The 19,582-nt window shown below is 44.6% G+C and overlaps 1 pseudogene; it reads right to left on the bottom strand.

Annotated features, from left to right (window-relative positions):
- LOC118384158 (myoferlin-like) overlaps positions 1 to 19,582 on the bottom strand; it is a 48,076-nt pseudogene that overhangs the window by 10,441 nt on the left and 18,053 nt on the right.

The raw sequence follows: 19,582 nt of genomic DNA, 5'->3' as shown, positions 1-19,582 counted from the left end.
ACTTTGTAACTAAAGTAGTACTTTATTTGTCTCCACAACCCAGTCACACAGCTGAGAGCAACAATTATAAAATTGATGATTGATAGTCAATCTTCTGCCCGTGAAAAACAACATTTGTAAAATGAAGCACTTTGATGTGTGGCTTGAGAGTCTACTTTAAGTCTAGCCTTCCTGTGTAGTCAATTGTTTTTGAACTCAGAAGAAGTTACTAACCAGCGCCCCCTCCAGTCTGAAGATGGCTGATGCTCCTATCCCGTCTGACGGAGCCATCTTGCGTCTCCAGCGGCGACGGCGGAATGTGTCAGACGAACGCTCCTTCCTGTGGAACTTCCAGCCAATCAAGGACGAGTATTCCCAGCCTTCGCCGGGATCCCGCCTCTGTAGAGTCAACAGAGAGGCAGTGGCCAGTGTGTAAGAACTAGAACTTTAGCACTTGAAATTGACATACAGATACATTTACATTTACATTACATTTAAGTCATTTAGCAGACGCTCTTATCCAGAGCGACTTACAAATTGGTGCATTCACCTTATGACATCCAGTGGAACAGCCACTTTACAATAGTGCATCTAAATCTTTTAAGGGGGTGAGAAGGATTACTTTATCCTATCCTAGGTATTCCTTAAAGAGGTGGGGTTTCAGGTGTCTCCGGAAGGTGGTGATTGACTCCGCTGTCCTGGCGTCGTGAGGGAGTGTGTTCCACCATTGGGGAGCCAGAGCAGCGAACAGTTTTGACTGGGCTGAGCGGGAACTGTACTTCCTCAGTGGTAGGGAGGCGAGCAGGCCAGAGGTGGATGAACGCAGTGCCATTGTTTGGGTGTAGGGCCTGATCAGAGCCTGGAGGTACTGAGGTGCCGTTCCCTCACAGCTCCGTAGGCAAGCACCATGGTCTTGTAGCGGATGCGAGCTTCAACTGGAAGCCAGTGGAGAGAGCGGAGGAGCGGGGTGACGTGAGAGAACTTGGGAAGGTTGAACACCAGACGGGCTGCGGCGTTCTGGATGAGTTGTAGGGGTTTAATGGCACAGGCAGGGAGCCCAGCCAACAGCGAGTTGCAGTAATCCAGACGGGAGATGACAAGTGCCTGGATTAGGACCTGCGCCGCTTCCTGTGTGAGGCAGGGTCGTACTCTGCGGATGTTGTAGAGCATGAACCTACAGGAACGGGCCACCGCCTTGATGTTAGTTGAGAACGACAGGGTGTTGTCCAGGATCACGCCAAGGTTCTTAGCGCTCTGGGAGGAGGACACAATGGAGTTGTCAACCGTGATGGCGAGATCATGGAACGGGCAGTCCTTCCCCGGGAGGAAGAGCAGCTCCGTCTTGCCGAGGTTCAGCTTGAGGTGGTGATCCGTCATCCACACTGATATGTCTGCCAGACATGCAGAGATGCGATTCGCCACCTGGTCATCAGAAGGGGGAAAGGAGAAGATTAATTGTGTGTCGTCTGCATAGCAATGATAGGAGAGACCATGTGAGGTTATGACAGAGCCAAGTGACTTGGTGTATAGCGAGAATAGGAGAGGGCCTAGAACAGAGCCCTGGGGGACACCAGTGGTGAGAGCGCGTGGTGAGGAGACAGATTCTCGCCACGCCACCTGGTAGGAGCGACCTGTCAGATAGGACGCAATCCAAGCGTGGGCCGCGCCGGAGATGCCCAACTCGGAGAGGGTGGAGAGGAGGATCTGATGGTTCACAGTATCGAAGGCAGCCGATAGGTCTAGAAGGATGAGAGCAGAGGAGAGAGAGTTAGCTTTAGCAGTGCGGAGCGCCTCCGTGATACAGAGAAGAGCAGTCTCAGTTGAATGACTAGTCTTGAAACCTGACTGATTTGGATCAAGAAGGTCATTCTGAGAGAGATAGCGGGAGAGCTGGCCAAGGACGGCACGTTCAAGAGTTTTGGAGAGAAAAGAAAAGAAGGGATACTGGTCTGTAGTTGTTGACATCGGAGGGATCGAGTGTAGGTTTTTTCAGAAGGTGCAACTCTCGCTCTCTTGAAGACGGAAGGGACGTGGCCAGCGGTCAGGGATGAGTTGATGAGCGAGGTGAGGTAAGGGAGAAGGTCTCCGGAAATGGTCTGGAGAAGAGAGGAGGGGATAGGGTCGAGCGGGCAGGTTGTTGGGCGGCCGGCCGTCACAAGACGCGAGATTTCATCTGGAGAGAGGGGAGAAAGAGGTCAGAGCACAGGGTAGGGCAGTGTGAGCAGAACCAGCGGTGTCGTTTGACTTAGCAAACGAGGATCGGATGTCGTCGACCTTCTTTTCAAAATGGTTGACGAAGTCATCTGCAGAGAGGAGGAGGGAGGGGGGAGGATTCAGGAGGGAGGAGAAGGTGGCAAAGAGCTTCCTAGGGTTAGAGGCAGATGCTTGGAATTTAGAGTGGTAGAAAGTGGCTTTAGCAGCAGAGACAGAGGAGGAAAATGTAGAGAGGAGGGAGCGAAAGGATGCCAGGTCCGCAGGGAGGCGAGTTTTCCTCCATTTCCGCTCGGCTGCCCGGAGCCCTGTTCTGTGAGCTCGCAATGAGTCGTCGAGCCACGGAGCGGGAGGGGGACCGAGCCGGCCTGGAAGATAGGGGACATAGAGAGTCAAAGGATGCAGAAAGGGAAGAGAGGAGGGTTGAGGAGGCAGAATCAGGAGATAGGTTGGAGAAGGTTTGAGCAGAGGGAAGAGATGATAGGATGGAAGAGGAGAGAGTAGCGGGGGGAGAGAGCGAAGGTTGGGACGGCGCGATACCATCCGAGTAGGGGCAGTGTGGGAAGTGTTGGATGAGAGCGAGAGGGAAAAGGATACAAGGTAGTGGTCGGAGACTTGGAGGGGAGTTGCAATGAGGTTAGTGGAAGAACAGCATCTAGTAAAGATGAGGTCGAGCGTATTGCCTGCCTTGTGAGTAGGGGGAAGGTGAGAGGGTGAGGTCAAAAGAGGAAAGGAGTGGAAAGAAGGAGGCAGAGAGGAATGAGTCAAAGGTAGACGTGGGGAGGTTAAAGTCGCCCAGAACTGTGACAGGTGAGCCGTCCTCAGGAAAGGAGCTTATCAAGACATCAAGCTCATTGATGAACTCTCCGAGGGGACCTGGAGGGCGATAAATGATAAGGATGTTAAGCTTGAAAGGGCTGGTAACTGTGACAGCATGAAATTCAAAGGAGGCGATAGACAGATGGGTAAGGGGAGAAAGAGAGAATGACCACTTGGGAGAGATGAGGATCCCGGTGCCACCACCCCGCTGACCAGAAGCTCTCGGATACACACAGATACACACATGCTTCCACTTTACCCTGCACACTAAACATTTTCCTCCTCTCTTTTCCATAACCTCTTCCTTCTCCTCCATCCTCCTTTCCCTTCTCCTCCTCCTCCTCCTTCTCCTTACTCTTCCTCCTTTTCCTCTTCCTGCTCTTCCTCCTTCCCCTTCTCTTCCCCTTTTATAACCTCTTCCTTCTCCTCCATCCTCCTTTCCCTTCTCCTCCTCCTCCTCATTCTCCTTACTCTTCCTCCTTTTCCTCCTCTTCCTCCTTCCCCTTCTATAACCTCTTCCTTCTCCTCCATCCTCCTTTCCCTTCTCCTCCTCCTTCTCCTTACTCTTCCTCTTTTTCCTCCTCTTCCTCCTTCCCCTTCTCTTCCCCTTCTATAACCTCTTCCTTCTCCTCATCCTCCTTTCCCTTCTTCTCCTCCTTCTTCCCCTTCTCCCTCCTTCTTCCCCTTCCTCTTCCTTCTCCTCTTCCTCCCTTTCCTCTTCCTTCTCCTACCCTCCTCTTCCTGCTCTTCCTCCCTTACCTCCTCATCTTCCTTCTCCTCCTTCCCCTCCTCCTCCTCCTCCTCTTCCTTCAACTCCTCCTCTTCCTTCTCCCTCCCCTTCCTCCTTCTCCTCCTCCCTCCGCTTCTCTTCTTCCTCCTCCGCTCACCTCAGGTGCTGCTTTAGTGTCTGCTATTTTCCTGCGTGGCCGTAAGAGTCTCTTCCTGCGGTGTATGTGGTACATCTTCTCTGCTGCTCCCCAGGACTTGGGCTTGTCATCGGGGGGAATGGTGACGCCATACTCCCAACCTGGTACGCAACACACACAGTGACAAACGGTATACAGAGTCAGAGGACATTCAGCTTTATACTGTAGTATCATATTGGTTATAATAGGTCAAGTCAAAATACAGTACAGAAGAGGTGTATCAATTAAATTGTATACAATACAGTGCCATATTGTTCTACATATGATAATGCAATCCTTAAACAATATTGATTGTTTGATTGAAACAAGTATACACCAGTACATTATAAAATCAATTCCAGTGTTATCTTCTGGGTTATGAAGGAGGATAATTCCACTGCTTCTTTACCTTTCTCATCCACAGCCCTGTTGCTGTCGAAGCTCCAGTCATCCTCCCACTTCCAGCCAGCAGGACACTCTATCTCCCTGGACTCTGGCTCTTCTGCCCATTCTACACAGAACAGTCACTTCCAACATTACACAGTGGCTGTATATCAACATGTGACAATGACACCACATTACAACATCAAAACAATACAGAGACGCACTGTTTATAAAAGTAGGGAAGTAGCACTCTATTTTCCCCTCTGGGTATTCTGTGTGGGAGGGATTGATTCACATTGGTTTCTAGTCTCCTATCAAGTATTTAACTAAGCCTCTCTATATATGGGATTCATTGAAACAAGCACGATTGTGGTAAAAGGTAGCTGTCTGTGTAAACTCCCCGACATCAAAACAATAGGCATCACAGTTTGAAAACATCAAGGCTACGCAGCTTAGCCTAAAATCCAGACCTGTTTTCATTCCTAGTACTCGGTGTCATACGCCAAACAGTCGGGACATTTGGCAATTTCAACGTTCAATATCCAGAATTTTAAGAACAACTATAAATACTGTTATTAAGAAACAACTTTTATTTTATTTTTCGCTACAATTCTTGGCATGACAAGGAGAGACAAAAAGTGGAATGGTACCCAGGCTATATGCAGCTCTCTTGACAAGGGAAACATGACTTAAAACAAGACAGTGAGTGATATGTGCATAAAATGAATCCATGGAAGAGCACCTGTCGCTACTTAGTCTAGTAGATCAAATTGCATAGGAAACAGACTAAATGGCTTCAGTTCCGTTGACCTCTTTTCGTAAGAAAATTCATTAATTCTCCTAAAGGGAGAATTAATGTGACACTGAGGGGTCAGCTTAACTTCTCAGTGTTACATATTTCTTCCCTCTTCCCTCTTGTAGATAGAGGGGTCTGAGTACAGGCGACAGGGTTGTCTCTAGCAATAGTGTGTGTATCTGTGTGTGTGTTGCTCTGTCTCACCACATCTGTGAAGGGGTCGGCAGCAGCCTTCCACTCCCCCGCCAATGAAACGTGTCTCGTTCTGGTAGACTTCGTCTGTGAACTCTGTGTGCCCCGCGTCTGCTTCTGTTAGCAGGCTGAATAACACAGACACACGTTTGTTTGACTATCCATGTGGGACCAAACAATTGATTCCCATTCAAAATCCTATTTTCCTTAACCCCTAACCCTAAACCTAACCTTAATCCAAACCCTAACCCTAACTCCTAAACCTAACCCCTAATTGTAACCCTAACCCTAAACCTAACCCATAAGCCTAAAATAGCCTTTTTCCTCGTGGGGACCGGCGAAATGTCCCCACTTGTCAAAATGTTCCTGGTTTTAACTATCCCTGTGAGGACTTCTGGTCCCCACATGGTTGTTAAAACCAAACACAGACATACACATCACAAATAGCGGGCTTGATCCCACTAACCTATCGAGTACTGGCAGCTGGAGCTTAGACAAGGAATGCTCACCTCTAGTGGAAAGAAGGTAGGATTGAACCACTGAAGAAATGTCTTGAAAAAGGTCAAATCAACCAAATCAATGAGGTAACTGTGTCTGGGGAAAGGTCAAATCAACGGGGTAACCGTATCTGGGGAAAGGTCAAATCAACCAAATCAATGAGGTAACTGTGTCTGGGGAAAGGTCAAATCAACGGGGTAACCGTATCTGGGGAAAAGTCAAATCAACCAAATCATTGAGGTAACTGTCTGGGGAAAGGTCAAATCAACCAAATCATTGAGGTAACTGTGTCTGGGGAAAGGTCAAATCAACGGGGTAACCGTATCTGGGGAAAAGTCAAATCAACCAAATCATTGAGGTAACTGTCTGGGGAAAGGTCAAATCAACCAAATCATTGAGGTAACTGTGTCTGGGGAAAGGTCAAATCAACGGGGTAACCGTATCTGGGGAAAAGTCAAATCAACCAAATCATTGAGGTAACTGTCTGGGGAGAGGTCAAATCAACGGGGTAACCGTATCTGGGGAAAAGTCAAATCAACCAAATCATTGAGGTAACTGTCTGGGGAAAGGTAAAATCAACGGGGTAACCGTATCTGGGGAAAAGTCAAATCAACCAAATCATTGAGGTAACTGTCTGGGGAAAGGTCAAATCAACCAAATCATTGAGGTAACTGTGTCTGGGGAAAGGTCAAATCAACGGGGTAACCGTATCTGGGGAAAAGTCAAATCAACCAAATCATTGAGGTAACTGTCTGGGAGAGGTCAAATCAGGGGGTAACCGTATCTGGGGAAAAGTCAAATCAACAAATCATTGAGGTAACTGGGTCTGGGGAAAGGTAAAATCAACGGGGTAACCGTATCTGGGGAAAAGTCAAAGCAACCAAATCATTGAGGTAACTGTCTGGGGAAAGGTCAAATCAACCAAATCAATTAGGTAACTGTGTCTGGGAAAGGTCAAATCAACGGGGTAACCGTATCTGGGGGAAAGTCAAATCAACCAAATCATTGAGGTAACTGTGTCTGGGGAAAGGTCAAATCAACCAAATCAATGAGGTAACTGTTTGGGGAAGTGTTTCTATAGGAGTACTATGAGGGGCTGGTGTTGTGCACTCTGACTCAGAGGCAAACAATGAGGACTTAGGTGGAGTGGATGAGGTGGAAATGGGACTATTGTGTACTGAGTACTATGCTCAGTACTATGACTCTCTGCACATCAACAGAGACGGAACGAGGATGATTCCCTAACCACAACCACAGACAATGCCAGACCAAGCTAGATTCGTGTGGGTGGGCTAGTCCAACTGAAATGTAAACTACTGAAAACAAACAATGAAAACAGGAAGTTTCTACTTAAATTCATTTATTTATAGCGCTAGAGATCTCCTGCTCACCATCTATCAGGGTCCACAAACGTCTGTGTGTCTGTGTGCCTGAGTGAGTTTGTGTGAGTGTGTGTGGATATGAGTATAAGTATGCGTGTATGAGTGAGTATGAGTGTGTGTGTGTGTGTGTCTGCGCGCACATCGTACATGTGTTTGTGTGTGTGTTTAAGCATGCCAACAGGTCACTCTCACCCTCTCTCGGGGTCGACGAACCACTCGCCTTCCCACTCCCACGCCCTGGGGGGCATGAAGCGCTCCTGTTTCAGCTTCACCTTCCCAGTCACGTCAGAGAACTTCTGCCGGCACACCAACCCTGTGGTGCCCCACTTCCCAAACACCTGGGCCTGGTTCTCATACTGAGGGTGAAGAGGGAGAGCGAGAACGAGGGGGTAAAGGAAAAGAGATTCATCTACATAGTAAAGACCAGCCAAAAATACCAACTTTAGTACTGTAAAACAAAGCATTGCCACAAAACCCATGTGAATAACAATAATAATACCATTTCTGCGAACACACTGAAGGTTCCCTCTGAGAAGCTGTTGAACTTCTTCTCGTGGGCAGAGAGGCCCAGCCACATGTTGACACGGAGCTGGACAGGGATCTTCACGCCTTTGTTCTTGTCCATGGGGTACTGTCCGAAACAAACAAACAACAAAACTAAATACTATACATCGGGGTTGAGCGGTATACAGATTTTAATATCTAGCACTAATCGGTGCTAGCTACCTTCAGTTAACCAGCTAATGTTTAGATTATATATTGAAATTATATATTGAAAATCCAACCTGGGTTATTTTGAAATACACTGGTATTTGGTATATACGGTGTATCGTCCAACCCTACTGTACATCACCTATGAAAACGGCAAGTAGCTAACTGCATGTTATCTCCGAATGTTTATGCCATATCTGAGGTTTAAACCAATGCGTTTAAACAGATCCGCCCCCTGGACTCTTTCTCTCTTCGCACTCCGACAGACATTGTCATTGGACATTGACACAAAACTGATTGATTATGAGCCTCTTTCCTGCAGCCAAGACTGAGAAAAACTAGTTGAAAGGACATCAGTTTCTGATTATAATGACGTCTTTTCAACCACTTTCGCTTCAATATCCACTAACAATGTCTGTGGCATCAGTTTTACGTCTCTGTACACCTTAGTAATAACTGCATGAAGACTGTCTTAGTCCTGCTGTAGTATTCCTGTACTATTATCATACCACTATACCAGAGGTAGGCAAATAGATTCAGCAGCGGGCTGATTGTTGTCGGATCGGATGGTCGGGAGCTGGAACCTAATTAGAATCATTTGTACACTGCAAATTAACCACAACTAATTCCAAAAAGAAATTGTATTTGAAAATAATAATTTCATACCTTGATTACATAGAGACATGATCTCGTCACTTTTTTTATTTGTGTGAATACTTGGGTACAGAATAACTAAATTAATGATTTTTTTTAATGAATTCTTTATATTTTAAATAAAAAAATAATTGTTTTTTTCCATAAAAACCGTTGAGTGGGGGTGGGGGTAAAAAAAATAACTTACGGGCTGGTTTTAGCTCGCGTGACACCTGTTGCTGACCCCTGTACTATATTTAACAGATGTGAAATGGATAGCTAGTTAGCGGTAGTGCGCGCTAATAGCGTTTCAATTGGTGACGTCACTCGCTCTGAGACCTGAAGTAGTTGTTCCCCTTGCTCTGCAAGGGCCGCGGCTTTTGTGGAGCGATGGGTAACGATGCTTCGTGGGTGTCAGTTGTCTATGTGTGCAGAGGGTCCCTGGTTCGACCCGGGTATGGGCGAGGGGAAGGAAGTTAAACTGTTACAAATACTTAAGCAATAAGACCTGAGAGGGTGTGGTATATGGCCAATATACAACAGCTAAGGGCTGTTCTTACGCATGACGCAACACGGAGTGCCTGGATACAGCCCTTAGCCATGGTATACTGGCCATATACCACACCCCCTCGGGCCTTATTGCTTAATTATACCACTACTACTACTTAAACAAGTACTACTACTATTAGCACTAATATTACTAATACTAGTGATAATAGTAGTAGCATGATCAGTAGTCTCTGTTCTCCATCATATTAACTGCATTAAGATAGTAAAGGTCCTGCCGTAGAATTTGCCTACCATTATCATACTGCTACACTTACTACTACTACTACTACTAGTACTACTACTATTATCACTAGTATCAGTCTCTTCTCCATCCTAGTACCTGCATGAAGATGGTCTGTGTCCTGCCACAGTATTTCCCACAGGCCTGCTCACTGTAGGTGGAGTAGAGGATCTGATTGGCTGGGAGACGGGTGTACGCCACCCTCCTCTCTCCACGCAGCATCCAGATCACCACATCAGGCATACTGTTCTGGGGCTGAGGGAAGAGCGAAACACAGGTATGAAAGAGAGATTATTAAGAGATGGGCAGAGAGTGAGTTTTCCGTTTATAGTAGTAGAGAGAGAGAGAGAGAGAGAGAGAGAGAGAGAGAGAATTCAATTTACAGGCTGGTACGTGTGCTCAGGGTACAAATTGAGTGGGCTTGAGTGAACCCTGAATGTTGTGAGAATGTCAATGTCTTGTTGCTCCTGACCTCCTCTGCAAGCTGTTTCAGTCTCTCCAGCCAGTCCTCGATGTCTGTCAGAGTGGCTATAACGTCGGTGGCCTCCTCCTTCAAGCGTTTGGCCATCTCCCTGATGCTGGCCACCGCCGAATCACGCAGCTTCTTAATCTGGACGTCCAGAGCCGTCAGGTTGGGCCTGCCCTCAAGCTCTGGTACCTGAAAGCTATCAGAAGCTAGCATGAGGCTACAGAAACTATACTGAAGCTATCAGAAGCTTTAAAGCTAGAAGAACCTATATGACGCTATAAGAACCTAGCATTAAGCAATCAAAACCTAGCATAAAGCTATCAGAAGCTAGTGTTCAACTATCAAAACGTATCACGAAGCTATCAGAACCTAGCATGAAACTATTACAACCTCACATTAACTAAAGAATGTGAAGCTAGGGTGAAGCTATCACAAAGCACAAAGCTACCAGAACCTAGCATGAAATTATCACAACCAAGCATTAAGTTATCAGAACATATCATGAAGCGATCTGAATCTAGCATGAAGTTAGGATAAGTTAGAAGGAAGCTAACAGAACCTAGCAAGAAACTATCATAAGCTGAGATATGATCGATGAATGTCTTACTTGTTCAGATCCTCAATCACGTGGTTGATGAGTTTGAGCCAGATCTCAGCCAAGCGCGCCTCTGAGGCTTTGGCAAGGATGGCTGTTCTCAAAGAAGTGAGGTTGGATAATAAAGTTGCAACAACTGAGAATTATCCCATGATTGGTTGATTGCGATGTAGAGGATGATGTTGACTGAATCCAATCGGTGGCTAATGTCTTCCCAGAAGGATGTGAGGATGACAACAGGTTTGGTGTCAGCCCAGGCAGGTAATAGTAGTGGTTACCTACAGGAGAAACAGAACTAAGTCATATCCAGGTCAAGCTGCAGAGTGGTATATACCTGTACTACTTGACAATTTAGTCCTGCTGTATGGGGATGTCTCTACTGCACTGGGAACAGCAATGCACTTTTGATAGGAATGAGAAGTATTCAGAAAGTATTCAGACCCCTTTATACATTCCCCACATTTTGTTAGGTTACAGCCTTATTCTAACATTGATTTAAAAAAAAAAATCCCCCTCATCAATCTACACACAAGACCCCATAATGACAAAGCAAAAACAGGTTTCTGAATGTCCTTGAGTGCCCCAGCCAGAGCATGACTTGAACCCGATTGAACATCTCTGGAGAGCCCTGTAAATAGCTGTGCAGCAACACTCCCCATCCAACCTGACAGAGTTTGAGAGAATTGGGAGAAACTCCCCAAATACAGCTAAGCCAACCTTGTAGCGTCCTACCCAAGAAGACACACGGCTGTAGTCGCTGACAAAGGTGCTCCAACAAAGTACTGAGTAAAGGGTCTGAATACTTATGTAAATGTGATATTTCCATTTTTTTTTTTAATAAATTAGCAAACATTTTCTAAAACCTGTTTTCGCATTGTCATTATGGGGTACTGTTTCTAGATTTCTGAGGAATTTGCTTTATTTATTCCATTTTAGAATAAGGCTGTAACGTAACAAAATGTGGAAAAAGTCTAAGGGTTTCAATACCTTCCGAAGGCACTGTATGTTTTCCTCTTTTCGTATGCATGACTGTGTATAGTTTGTCTGCCTTGTGCCTTTAGAATTGATAGATAAACAAACACATGCTCTCGAAGCATGGGTGCTAAAAAAGCTTTATTTTGTAAACATTCAGATATCAGGTCAAAATCAAATCAAATCAAATCCAATTTTATTTGTCACATACACATGGTTAGCAGATGTTAATGCGAGTGTAGCGAAATGCTTGTGCTTCTAGTTCAGACAATGCAGTAATAACCAACAAGTAATCTAGCTAACAATTCCAAAACTACTACCTTATTTATAGACACAAGTGTAAGGGGAAGGTCTAATCAAGGTCTAATGTGTTGGCACTGGGCTGGAACAATAGCTAGCACACCAGGAGGGTACCCATCAGGACTGAAGAACACTGGTGTGTAGTCTAGGTTTTCTCACCGTCAAACACAGCACAGCTGTATTGGGTTGTGGATGCCAGTGGCATGCAGGTGGAGTCCAGCTTATTGCCGTAGTTGCCAATGCTGACCTCGAACTGGATTGGCTCACCGGGCTCCTGGAGCATGCAGGAGCTGTGGAACACAGCACATAGCGAGAACTTCCTTCTCCGCTGGTACTTCTGAAAGCACAAACAAGAGGTCAGGGGTGCTTTATTCCATTGTACATTCATTAAAGGTGTGTTATTGTGGGACTAAAACAAAATTGGATTTGGAAACACTGGTCTACACACAAGAAATCTGGATGGAGGTGTAAACTTTTCCCTTCTAGCTTTCTCTGTATCCATTTCTCATCAGTTCTTCTCTACGTTTTGCAAGTTTCGTACCAGGGTTGGGGTCAATTCGAATTGAAGGAAGTCAATTCCGGAAGTAATTTGAATTACTTTTGAAGTAAATAGCTTCTACCTTACAGTTTATTGAGAAGTCATGGAAAATATATGCCCTTTTTGAAATGATTGAACTGGAATTTCAAATTACTTCTTGATTTGACTGCCTTCAATTGGAATTGACACCATCCCTGTTTCAGACCTTTATTAATACATGAAGCAACAATATCCCAGCTATGACAGGGTCCCACCCTCTCTGTGTACCTGGGCCATCAGGATGTCATCACTGGAGATGTTGTCCAGCTTCCTGTCAGCTTTGCCATCCAGTTGAGTGGAGAGCTCGATGAGGACTCTGCCCCCGTAGGCCACCCCTTCACCCTGGTTGGTTGACAGACAGACAGACAGACAGACAGACAGACAGACAGACAGACAGACAGACAGACAGACAGACAGACAGACAGACAGACAGACAGTGATACTGTAATTGCGTTGCTACACAATATGTTCTTATCAACACAGGAAATGACTTGAGAAAAAAATAATTGTGAAGGAAAATTCAGCTTAATGACAATTGTGTTAGACAACTGTACTGTGTGCTTTAAAGCTATTATCCAAGTTGAACTAGAACCGGACAGTCTGGATTTGAGGAAGGGGAGTATGAAACGTGTTATACATTGAAGAGGGGGGATACCTGTATGTTTTTATGTTTTATAGAATAGATAAGTTTGCCAAGAAACTCAGCAGAAAAGAGAATACTGATCTAAACCAGATGTTCCTTGCCTATATAAGCTAAAATGTATTTTTGTCTAAGAGAGAGCAATGCTGGCTACGTCCAAAAAATGTCTCCCCTGCACAGGTCACTATTGAATAAACCCTGGGTGAATGCTTAAAAATGTTCTTGACTACAAGAGCTAATTTTCTACAACAATTTCAATTCTGAATCTTAATAATTACATGTTCCTGTGAGAGAGATGTGCATGTTAGATATGCAAATATTTACAATAAGAAATAACAAAACATCCTGCCAGAGCTGGGATGGTCTTACCTTGCCAAAGTTGAGTTCCTCGTACGGGTCTGGGAGGCCAGTGAACTCCTGAGACTGCCGTACAGGTTTAGGTAGCAAGGCCCAAACGCTGGGAGGAAACCCACCTCTGCCTCCCCACTGCTCACTGAAATAAAAGGCAGGTTCTCTTTGTGAAATGGTTTGAATTCATGTAATATTTACTCCAGTCCATTGCCAAGTACAGTGTAATTGGCCTGGTGGCGAGACTCAAACAGCGAGACTCAACAAAACAAATCAAATGTTATTGGTCGTGTGTACATATTTTGCAGAGGTTATCGAAGAAGTAGTGAAATGCTTATGTTTCAAGCTCCAACAGTGAAGTAATATCTAACAATACAAAACAATACAGACAAATACAAAACAATTTAAAGAAAGAAATGTAGAAATATCAGAATGAGTCTGGAATAGAAATATACTGTATATACTGTATGTGTGTATATAATGGTGTGTATAGACCAGGGGTGTCAAACTCATTTCGCATCGTGGGCCACATACGGCCTAGGGAGATGTCAAGTGGGCCGGACCATTAAAATTATACCATACTCTGCTATAAATAACCAAAATATCATGTCTTTCCTTTGTTTTGGTGTAAAGAAGCACAAGAACATTAGGAAAATATTGAAATTTAATGAACTATCCTTTTACAAAACATTTCATGAAACACCTCATATTTCCTTAGACAAATGTGCAATTTACTTTTATCATTCACAAATATGCATTGCAACTGATCCCACTGATTGTACAAAGGCACAAAACTTTAATTGGTACTGAAAAATATAGTAATGCACTTTAAGATTAAATGAGACTTTTAAAGAAAGGAATTTTTAAACCACTTACACATACGCATATAAAATCTAAATGTAATCCCTGCGTACACCTTACAAACTAAGGAGAGTGATTTTAAATGTGTAATGAAGAAAGTGTTCGCCTGTCCTGTAAATCTGTAAACTTCATACATGAAACATACATACACATACAATACATACTGAAAATGTATGGAGTTGTATGAACAGTAGAATTCCATCACACAACTTTTGTTTTGAAGCTGCTGACTAACATTAAAGTGCACATTTTTTAAATCACCACAGTAAGGATTCATCTTCACAGAGCTGTATTCTTTCAATGCAAACAGTATCTAAGGCAGCATTTTAAAGGTGTTAGTCTAGTCTGGACTTGTATTTGTACCTGAAACTTGGCATCTTTTGGCCTGTACAAGTGCATCAACACCAGGTGTCATGTCCTGACTAGCTGTCACTTTCAGAATGTCATTTAAGTGCTTGTTTGTGAGCCTTGAACGCATTTTTGTTTTATTGATATTCATCACTGAGAAAATTTGTTCACAAAGGTAGGTTGTCCCAAACATGCACAAAATTTTAGCAGCCAGGGCTGTTAATTTGGGGTACCCTGGTAGTAGATACTGATAAAATCTGTCCAGACCTACAGAGGCAAATTTGCCCTTCAAATCTGCATCACACTGCAAATCAATTATCTCTAGCTGAATTTCGACCGGCAGATCAGAAGCTTTAACTGTGAAAGGTGAGCGAAAAACTGAAAATTCTGTCTCAAGTTCACCAAATACCTGAAAACGTTTCTCAAACTCCCGCAGTAGTCCTGAAATTTTGTCTTTGTACCGTTTCATGTCCGCATCAGGTCTGGTCACACACACATCTCTCAGACAGGGGAAATGAGCATGGTTGCCATTTGCCAGTTGCATCTCCCACAAAGTCAGCTTCAACTTAAATGCATGTATGTTGTCAGAAAACTGTGTGACAACTTTTTTGCGGCCTTGCAACATTTTGTTCAGATTGTTCAAGTGTTCAGTAATATCAACCAAGAATGCAAGGTCCCGTAGCCATTCCTGAGATTGTAATTCCAACACCGGTTTTCCTTTTTCTCCATGAACTGTCCGATTTCCTCTCTAGATCAAAGAAATGCCTCAGCACAGCGCCTCGGCTTAACCATCTCACTTCAGTGTGGTATGGCAGGCTGTGGGTAATGTTGCTGTCGCTGAGAAGTTTGTCAAACTGACGATGGTTCAGACCTCTGGACCGGATGAAATTTACAGTGCGAACAACCACCTCCATGACGTGGTCCATTTTCAGCGACTTGCAACACAATGCCTCCTCGTGCAAAAATACAGTGAAATGTCCAGAAACGATCTCCTCCATTAAGGGCTTGTACTTTGTCTTTGAACTTTGTCGCGACACCTGCTTTCTTTCCGACCATGGATGGCGCGCCGTCTGTAGCCAGGCTGACAGCGCGGGACCAGTCCACTCCAACTCTGTCCAATGCAGCAAGGACAGAGCCGAAAATGTCCTCGGCTGTTGTGGTGTCCATCATTGGCACCAACTCAAGAAACTCTTCAGTAACAGTCAATGTCTCATCAACTCCTCGAATAAATATGGCCAGTTGGGCCACGTCTGTGATGTCAGTGCTCTCGTCAATTGCCACGGAAAATGCAATAAATGACTTGACTCTCTGTTTCAATTGACTGTCTAAATCTGCCGATAGTTCCGAAATCCTCTCTGCTATAGTATTCCTCGTCATGCTAATATTGGCAAAAGCTTGTCGCTTCTCGGGACATACAAGTTCAGCCGCCTTCATCATGCATCGTTTAACAAAGTCACCGTCGGAATACGGCTTCGATGCTAATGCTATTTCGCTAGCAATTAGGTAGCTGGCTTTTACCGCTGCTTCACTGACTTCTCGGCTCTGGATGAAAGTTGACTGCTGTTTCCTCAGACCCGCCAGCAATTCGTTAATCTTATCTCTTCTCAGTTGTCCTTGCAAGCCGTCATATTTTTCGCTGTGATGAGTCTCGTAGTGGCGTCGAATATTATATTCCTTCAATACCGAAACTTGTTGCAAACACACCAAGCACAAAGGTTTTCCGTGCATCTCTGTAAATAAATAGGACGTGGTCCATTTTTCTTTGAAAATTCTACACTCCTTATCTACTTTTCTCCGTTTGGATAACGACATTTTGGCTAATGAGGGTGTAGTGGAGAGGTAGAGACATTAACAATCTTAACAACGTCGTAACAAGCAGCAGATGGCGCATTGATACCGTCTGCTGTTTTCAGTCTGTCTCAGTGATGCGGCTTGTCTTAAAAAAAAAAAAATATTAATTCCATGTCTTTTATGCATTTTTTCCACTTTCAAATTATCCTGCGGGCCTGATCGAACCTCCTTGGGGGCCGGTTCCGGCCCGCGGGCCGTATGTTTGACACCCCTGGTATAGACGGTATGGACAGTATATGAATAGACAACGTGTGTACAGCAGTAGTTATACAGGATGAGCCTTGACTAGAATACAGTATATACATATGAAGTGGGTAAGACAGTGTTCAATGACTATGTACATACAGTACGCCAGCAGTCTCTAAGGTGCAGGCTAGAGTACAGGGTGGTAGCCGGGCTAGAAACAGTGACTAAGTACATACAGTAGGCCAGCAGTCTCTAAGGTGCATGCTAGAGTACAGGGTGGTAGCCGGGCTAGAAACAGTGACTAAGTACATACAGTAGGCCAGCAGTCTCTAAGGTGCAGGCTAGAGTACAGGGTGGTAGCCGGGCTAGAAACAGTGACTAAGTACATACAGTAGGCCAGCAGTCTCTAAGGTGCAGGCTAGAGTACAGGGTGGTAGCCGGGCTAGAAACAGTGACTAAGTACATACAGTAGGCCAGCAGTCTCTAAGGTGCAGGCTAGAGTACAGGGTGGTAGCCGGGCTAGAAACAGTGACTAAGTACATACAGTAGGCCAGCAGTCTCTAAGGTGCAGGCTAGAGTACAGGGTGGTAGCCGGGCTAGAAACAGTGACTAAGTACATACAGTAGGCCAGCAGTCTCTAAGGTGCAGGCTAGAGTACAGGGTGGTAGCCGGGCTAGAAACAGTGACTAAGTACATACAGTAGGCCAGCAGTCTCTAAGGTGCAGGCTAGAGTACAGGGTGGTAGCCGGACTAGAAACAGTGACTATGTACAGGGCAGGCTACTGGGCAGAGGCCGGCTAGGGGTGACTATTTAACAATCTGATGGTCTGGAGAGGGTAGCTGTTTTCTATTATTTCCCCCCGTTTTTGTGTGTTTTTTTAAACATGGTAATACAACGTGGTCTGGTGCCTACGCTACATCTGTAGTCAAACTTTAGTATTTGCAAATGCTGCCCCTGTTTGACAAAAGCAATACAAATAAACATTTGATTGTCACACACCAGAGAGATGCAGTGAAATGTGTTGTTTTATAGGGTCAGCCATAGTAGTAAGGCACCCCTGGAGCAAATTAGGATTACGTGCCTTGCTCAATGGCACATGGTCGGCTCGGTATTCAACAAGGGACCATTCGGTTTCCGGCCCAAGACTCTAACCGCTAGGCTACCTGCCACCCTATAGGGAGGCCTCATACAAAAAGATGATGGTTCTTTACCTTCAGATGACAGATTGGTGCAATTTTCTGCAGGTGTATCTGTTTGAAGGGACAGATGCAATGTGGATGAGACAGGGAACACACACTCACACACACACACACACACACACACACACACACACACACACACACACACACACACACACACACACACACACACACACACACACACACACACACACACACACAAAGAGTGTGAGAGTGAGAAAGAGCGATACCATACCTTCAATCTCACCACCAGATGAGGCTATTTTGGTCAGATTTAGAAATGTGGTTCCTATCACATCATTCCTGGTCAGACGATCCCTCTGTGTGAAAGGTTCAATACATTGTTAATAAATGCTCCTACGATATCCATGTCTTTAAACTCAAAGTAGCAGCATTTAAAAGTGACGGTATACATGAATGTGGATAGTGTAATAAACAGTAAACCGTTATAACACTTGTTTGAAAAAGTCTTACCAGTCAAATACAGTCAACTTGATGCTTTCACACATGGATGGGAACTAAAGAGGGAAATGAGTGTTGTGTTTGTCTGGCTTCCATTCATATCATCCATTTGTGTTGTGGTGTACTACATGTAATACGAGAGAGCTAGTTCACACCTTGACCTGAAGGTTGATCAGCTGGTTCCACTCAGGATTGGCATTTTTCTCTATGATTTTGGTGCACAGATGAAACCAAAACAATGTCATCAATAAGCAACATCAAACCAAAGATATGAAAATATTTACCTAATGACTTGCATTCTAGGAGTTCTGAGTGTTAGCTTTACTAGCGAAGCTGACCTCCAGAAATGGATCAACTAAGTTTTTCGTATCGCCTTCCACTCCAAATACTTGTTTCACAGTCTGTACAAATGCATCATCCACTGTGAGGTGGAATGAATGGATATTAACATACACCAACATGAAAAATAACAGACATTAAATCAACGTTTTGAAAGAATAGGCCCACTGATAACAATGTTGGATTACTTGAAATGAATTTCCAGGTTCAAAAATAACCCTTAATCACTTGGTGTTTGCAGATACGTACAATCAATATGGTGTTGGCTGTTCATACTAACTTTTTCCATATTGCTTACACGTTTCCTTTACCTAGAAAAATGCATACCCAATGGGGTAGGGGGTAAGGGGGAAGTGGTAGGTGGAAGAAACAAGAGGCTTTGGGATAAGGAAAGGGGCAAGAGGTTGTTTTTGGACTGGACTAAATGATACTATGCTGCTGATGGAGAAAGAAGGAATATACACGTACTCTGAGGCATGTCCTCTGCACGGTACACCTTCAGGTTGAGAGTGACCAATCTGAGTGTTACCCCAGCAGGCACCAACAGATTACTCTCTATGTCATCTTGCTCCTCGTTCTGCTCTCTCTTCTCAGTCTGAACACCCAGGAGAGGAGAGGAGAGGAGAGGAGAGGAGAGGAGAGGAGAGCCTTTATGAAATATGGTGTGTTCTATGTAGTTGTATAACATATTGATATTGTATGCACATGCTACTAAACTCAACCCTTTTTCAGGACCCTGTCTTTCAAAGATAAAGATAAAAATCCAAATAACTTCACAGATATTCATTGTAAGGGGTTTAAACACTGTTCCCCATGATTGTTCAATGAACCATAAACAATTAACAACATGCACCTGTGGAACAGTCGTTAAGACACTAACAGTTTACAGACGGTAGGCAATTAAAATCACAGTTATGAAAACTTAGGACACTAAAGAGGCCTTTCTACTGACTCTAAAAAACACAAAAAGAAAGATGCCCAGGGTCTTTGGAATGGAGGGTGGTTTGGAATGGAGGGTGAGAGCTAGGGCCATTCCCCCCAGAAATGTCCGGGAACTTGCAGGTGTCTTAGTGGAAGAGTGGGGTAACATCTCACAGCAAGAACTGGCAAATCTGGTGCAGTCCATGAGGAGGA

Source organism: Oncorhynchus keta, chromosome 32 (genome assembly GCF_023373465.1).
Source record: "Oncorhynchus keta strain PuntledgeMale-10-30-2019 chromosome 32, Oket_V2, whole genome shotgun sequence".
Classification (NCBI taxonomy): Eukaryota; Metazoa; Chordata; class Actinopteri; order Salmoniformes; family Salmonidae; genus Oncorhynchus; species Oncorhynchus keta.
The sequence above is the reverse complement of the archived record's forward strand: the minus strand, read 5'-3'. Positions and strand labels throughout refer to the sequence as shown.